The sequence below is a fragment of the Cetorhinus maximus genome, chromosome 4 (genome assembly GCF_964194155.1).
Source record: "Cetorhinus maximus chromosome 4, sCetMax3.hap1.1, whole genome shotgun sequence".
In the NCBI taxonomy this organism is placed as follows: Eukaryota; Metazoa; Chordata; class Chondrichthyes; order Lamniformes; family Cetorhinidae; genus Cetorhinus; species Cetorhinus maximus.
In genome coordinates, this window is record NC_135882.1 from 31,082,004 (window position 1) to 31,088,949 (window position 6,946).

Sequence of the window (6,946 nt, forward strand, 5' to 3'; positions counted from 1 at the left end):
CATTTCGCCTGGGGTCACAAAAGTCAAGCAGCAAGAGTGCTGGGATTTGCGCAAATCTCTGGTTTTCCACATGTGCAGAGTGCCATCAACTGCACTCACATGGTGCTTAGATCTCCATGGCAACAAACAGTAAACTATGTCAACCACAAGCGCTTCCACTTGTTGAATGCTCAGCTGCTCTGTGACCACCACAAACACACCCTATAGGCCTGCGCATGATTCCCATGGACCGTTCACAACTCCTAGATCCTTAACAGGCCTCAAATCCCTGACATCTTCCAGGATCCACAGAGGCTGCAGGTTTGGCTCCTCTGAGACAAGGGCTACCTGCAGAGGATGTGGCTGATGATGCCCGTGCGGCAGCCTCAGATTGCAGCAGATCGACGCTGTAACGAGGCTCATGCTGCGACCTGGACTTTGGTGGAGCAAGCAATAGGCATCCTGAAAATGAGGTTCCGGTGGACCATTGCAATACGGTCCCCAGAGGATGTCGCCCATCATCGGAGCTTGCTGCACGTTACACAACCTGGCGCTGCAAATGGGGGAGGACCTGGCTGAGGAGAAAATGGAAGCTGCACTCTCCTCCAGTGAGGAGGACATTGAAGGGGATGGTGGTGATGAGGCCCTTGAAAGCGAGGATGCCAGTGGTAAGGCCATCGCACTGGGCAGACAAGGGAGGTGCTCTTGGGAGGCCCTCATAGCCACAAGATTCATGGATGATGATGAAGAGATGGCAGTGGGGACAGTCCTGACATCCTCACCTTGCATCTGTGAATGTTTGACTCCTGTGTGGCTGATGGCAGCGCACATACCCTCAGGCTCACATCATGGAGGCGCAGTAGAAGCCCTAATAGTTGCAAGATTCCAGGAGGATGATGACGGCATGCAGTGAGGGTACTCTATAGATCTTCACATTGCCTCTGTGAATTTCTAACTCCTGTCTGGCTGAGGGCAGCTTGCTGCACTCTGTGACCTGGGTCATATCATACAGACACTGCCATGAAACTTTAAACGCACCTGATCACTTGTCAGTATTCAGCACCTGTCCCCTTCATGGACATTGATGTTGAAGAGATGGGGAGCCAGCCCCACCTCAAAGGTGCTGGGAGCACACAGAGGGATTGACGGGACTCTGTGATGCCTGCCCACGACATCCTGGCAGCAATGACAAGCACCATCAAGGTGCAGGCATCACTAATGTGTCCACTGAGTGTGAAGCCGGACCATCACTTTGGTCCGAAGGTTATACAGAGCACAGGGAAGAGGCCCTTGACTGAGACACCTGCCTTTATCTTGTGCAGGATCCAAGGTTTCACATCTGAGTGACACGAACACTGCTCATCATACAAGGAGCCATAGACAAGGAGACATTCTTGGGAGTTTATTAACAATAGTTAACATTATGTAAAAGTGATTAACACCCATTCCCACACTGTGCAACTAAAGCTTCTTAACCTTCCTAACTCGGCTGCTGTGTCTTGGTGCTCCCCCAATATCCACAGCAGAGATGGAGGCAGCCTGCTGACTGCTATGCCCTGTCTGTGATTACTTCAGCATGCGTCCTCTGAAGGGCTGAGACCTGGAGGGCCCCGCCCTGCTTTGGGTGTCCTGCTATGGACCAGTTGCACCCTCCTTGGCCAGTGGAGCTGGAGCTCCGGGGGTCACAGGAAGAGGGGATTTGGATCGGCTGGACATTCCCGGAGTTAGCTGGGTGGATGGCCCCGGGGTGTTGAGCCACTGGTCCTCCTTCCTATGGGTGTCCAACAGCTCCTGGCTGACTCCTTGAGGAGAAGGTGAAGCTGGAGTGAGATCTCGCGTTGACACAGTTGGACGCCAACTCTGGATTCAGCGATGGAGTGCAGCCCATGCAGCTGTGCAGGGCTGATGTCCTGAACCAAGGTCTCCATGGCAGCCACCAACCTGCCAGTGTTGACCTCGGTGCATTGGCGTGCCAGAACTATCACCTCGGACTGAAGGTGGACAGACTCCTCCATCATCTTTGCAAACTGAGGAGTGCACCAGATATCCCTTCCTGATGTTCCCGTGATTGTCTTTGCAGCTCACCAATTGATTGAGGACCGAGTTCAGAGGCTCATTATCTGACTCAGACTCATCAGATGCCTTGCCTCCAGATGCCCTCTGAGTGCCAGTGACCAAAGATGCCCCTGCCTCCAGCTGCTATGGAACAGATTGTGTGCTGTGCTCACCAGGTTGTGATCCTAAGGCTGCTCTACATCTAGGTCCCACTGAGTTTGTGTCGCTGCGCTGCTGGAGGGTGTGGGTAAGCGCCATGTCTAGTCTTCAATGGTGCTGCCCTCAGGGTCCTCATCCAAGGTGCTTTTGGTGCTGGATTTGGGGTCAAGGTTGCCTGAGGGCGACGTGTCAGATGTGCCTAGGACAGAAGTGGAGGTTATTAGTGCTTGGCAGGTGCGTTGAACACGGAGCAGTGGACTCAGTGTAGCGTTGAGAGGTTTCATGTGGTGCAGGATCCTGATGTGAGTGTATGCTGCTAACCTCACTGAATGGTCGATGCCCTCTCCAGCCAGCTGCAATGCGTGAGTCTTGAATGGAGTAAGCACCTTGATGTCCAGCACTCTCCCTCCACGGGACCTCTCCCGTTGATTGTGCATGATCTTGTCCTGCATAAAGACAGGCGGAGACAGTGTGAGCAAGGCGCTTGCCAGGGCAAATGAGAAGGATGCCAGGTATGCGTGAGTGCTGAGTGGAGCCATGGACGGGATGAGAAGACTTTCTCCAGAGCAGGTGAGGCTAGATGGAAACGTGAGGGTGTGTGTGAGAGAGTGAGTGGTGATGTCCCTTAAGCTGGCACTGAGTGAGATGCCAGTGAATTTGTGATGGGCTTGTGATTGGGTGAGTTGAGTGATAACCCCACTTGCATCTCAGCCACAAGCAGATGCTTGTGCAGCTGCCTCCACCTCACCCTGGCCACTAGTTGGAGCACCACCTAGAAGTTGAGGTGGTGTGGGAGGATGGTGGCAGAGTTGTCAGGTCACAGGGCTAGTAATCCAGAGTCCCAGGCTAATTCTCTGGAAGCATGGGTTCAAATTTCACCAGGGCAGCTGGAGGAATTTAAATTCAATTAATTAATTTTAAAAATTGAAATCTAGTCTCAGTAATGGTGTCATGAAATTATCAACTCTGGACCCACAGCAATATTGTTGACTCTTTACTTCCCTCTAAAATAGCCTAGCAAGCCACTCAGTGGTACCAAGCCACTACAGAATGGATGGCACTGGTTCAAGAAGATGGCTCAGCACCACCTTCTCAAGGGCAATCAGGAGTGGGCAATAAATGCTGGCCTTTCCAGTGACACCCACATCCCATGAAAGAATAAAGAAAAGTGGCTGAGAGTGAAGGCCACTGCGTTGGTCATTGCACTGAGTGGTTCACTTTGTTAAGTTCATTTGTGATTGTGTACCTTGTAATTCATTGATAACATTGGAATTGTCGAGCCATGATCCTGGATGTGTGAGCCCAGATATTAATGGTAAGTCTGGCAAAGAGGGAAGATGTGATGAAGAGAAACAATGGTCTTTGAATGCGAACACAGACCATGGGAGAGATGTGTACTACATTGTCCGTAAGAATGGAACTGTTCAAGGCTGTGTGTTTAAAGGATGTGTTCTCACCGTCAGATCAAAGTGAATGCCAAAGCACACAGTCCTGCTGGATGGATAGTGCTCAGGTGAAACATGCTTGGATCAGATGTGTCCTGGCATTCACGCCATTCTGATGAGAGGTTTGACTCCTGAGCTAGCCCCAACCCCCTCCATGCTTAGCTTGGACATCGCTTTGCTCTGCATTGTCCTTCTGCTTTTCCTCCAATGAACTGTGTTGATCTCAATCTTCACCCTCTTCAAGGTCCACTCCTCTCTGAGAGGGCATGTTATGGGAAGTGCTGCAGACCCGACAATGTGTAAGATCCTTGCAGGAGTGCACTGCACAGCACCATCTATCTGGTCTAAGCACTGGAACCGAATCCTTAGAAGCCCAATGGCCTGCAGATAATTTTGGTTGCAGTGCATTTGTGGCTTCATTTTGGGGTCACCTAAGCTTGACACTGAAATAGTGCACATCAAAGCTATTCTGTGAGATAATGGCAACCTTGTTCACTGTGTATTGTGCATATCCATGAGTGGTCCAAAGGCCCCAACTTTCAGACCTGAAAAGCGCCCAGTTTAATTACCTGAAGGGGTAAGGTATCTCAGAAATTTGAGCAACAGTTGAAGCTATTCAGTAGCAACACGAGTGGTATTTTCCACTGGCAGGATGCTGCCATCAAGCCAAAAAGATGTTCTGCTTACCACACAAATGATTAATGTGGTATATGAATTTCAATGCCAGTGCAACAGGGCCAGGGAGAGAAACCATCAGCCCTGGTGCTTCTCTTGTTTCCAGGCCCCTCATTCCTCCCCCATGCACCCCCCCACCCTGCTCCTCAAGCCTTCCCCTTCAATCATGCATGATATTCTTTCCCCTTTCAAGATTCACCAATCAATTCACCAATCACAGAAACGTCCTAATAAAATGATAACACCCATTGTTGGCATCTGGTTACAAATATCGTCCAATATATATGTAGCATGGGTCATTAATATTAAGAGCAGCAATGTTAAAATGCAGTGTTAGTTTGTGTGCACCCTATAGATGATCCCATCATGACTGTTAAACAAACCAGAGGGTACAAATTTTACTTTCACAGCATCATGTAATATTATTAATTTGACAGAAGAATATCCTATTAGTTATTTGTAACACTGTGCAAACAATAATACTGATTTTGATGACTGTCTCAGCCCTCATTAACATGCTCTGCACATTGCACCATATTGACATGGTAACAGTAGATTCATATTTGGAGGGAAAGATTCAATATTTGTAATCCTGATAAACTACACAGGATCTTTTCCATTCTGTAGAAGAAGTAGAAAACTTTCTCCTGCAGGGGTATAGTTGGATTCTACTTTATCCATAATCTCACAAGGTAGAAAGATAAAATGACTCCTGAGCAACAACATTGAATGATTGAACAGCATAGGTCTTCACTGTCAGTGAGAAGAGTTGGTGTCCTCAGATGTCTTTGTGTGATTCAACTTTTAAGAGGCCAGAGGACAAAGACTGATTGGTTCACAATTATGTTTTATTGATCAGCAAGTCTGACTACTCTGCTGATTGTTGCTTCTCACTACAATATATTTTCAATATCTACTATGCAACAGAACTTTCAATACCTCAAAAAACCCACAAAAGCACCAAGATTGACTGAGATAATAGGAAAGTGGTTAAAAGGACAAAATTGAAGTCAATGGAAGAGACTCTTGAGAATCATGTGCAGTGTAAAACAGGTTAGTTATTCAGTATGAGCCCATTATGTACCCCTGTCCTGGCAATTTCACCCCACAAAGCATGCTCAGTAAACTTCCATAAAATAAAATAGACTAATTAATCAAATGAGAAAATTAACAAGTTAAATTAAAGTGGCAGCCCCTTAAAGCGACATTGTAACAAAAGAAAAAATCTTAAATGAACCTTATCTAATCAAATTAAAATGTTGTTCCCAAGGCTGATGAAGCACTCCAGCCCCCATGGTGCCCACCAGTCACAGAAGACTTCAAGCATACCAGTGGACACTGTGCTCCAGGGACACCTGTTCAATGACTCTTTTTATATACTTTTGAGTTGATCAATTAACCAAATAACCAATTTTTAAAATGCCAATTAAACCAATAATCCAAATGATATCCCCTAAGGGACACTGTAACTAAAGGAAAAACTTCAAAGGAGCGTTACCAAATTAAACTAAAATGAAATTTCAAGGGTCAATGAAGCACTCCAGCCCTTGCGGCGGCCACAAGTGTACCAGTGGACACTACATGCTCCATCTCCAGGGACACCCAGGCAATGACTCTCTTTATGCTCTTTTGAGCAGGTAGATTTCCCTTCGGGGCATTAGTGAACCAGTTTTTCCTGACGGTCAACAATGGTTTCATCGTCATCATTATACTTTTAATTCCAGACTTTTATTGAATTTAAATTCCACCATCTACAGTGGTTGGATTCAAACCCAGGTCCCCAGAACATCAATCCTGGGTCTCTGGATTACTAGCCCAGTGACAATACCACTACGCCACCACCTCATGACTCATTTTATATGCTTTTGAGTAAAACTAATTAACAAATAAAGGGGACAAATTAACAAAAGATCAAATGAACAAATTAAAGGGGCTGTCCCTTAAAGTGAAATTGCAACAAAAAAGATAAAATCACAAAGGAAACTTACAAAGGTCAAACCAAAATGTGATTATAAAGCGCCCCAGCTCCTGTGGTGCCCACCGGTCACATAAGGCCTCAATCATGCCAGCGGACACTGCATGCTCCATCTCCAAGGACACCAGGCCACGAACATAACCATGGAAGAGGGGTAGACAGTTGGGTCAGATGGCCCCCTCAACCACCCATTGCCTGTATCTATTAATAGCCAGCTTGGCCAGGCCCAGGAGCAGGTCCACGAGAAGGTCCTCTTCCCTCCTGCGCCCTCCAGACCGGGTGCTCAAAGTTCAGAAGGATGGGTCTGAAGTGCAGCTAAAAATTAAGAAATCATTTTTTAAGATAATTAAAAAGGGAGTGCACATGACTCAACCTATATATATATGGGGCCCAAGGACTCCACAAGGCCACCAATAACGCAGACATCTTGGGAGTCCGTGAACCGACACGCCCTATGGTTGTATGGGACTGCTGTGTGCAACACTCTCCACCTCAGGTCCCCGATGGTAAGGGGGAGAACTCCCGCATAGAGAGCCATCCACTAGGGATGACACCCTTTACGGCAGCAGGGCACGTCCAGGTGGCAGACGAGGGCAAGGAGGTGAAGGGTGTGCAGCCGCAGACCAGACAGGAAACCCCTCCATGCCATGCTAAGGGC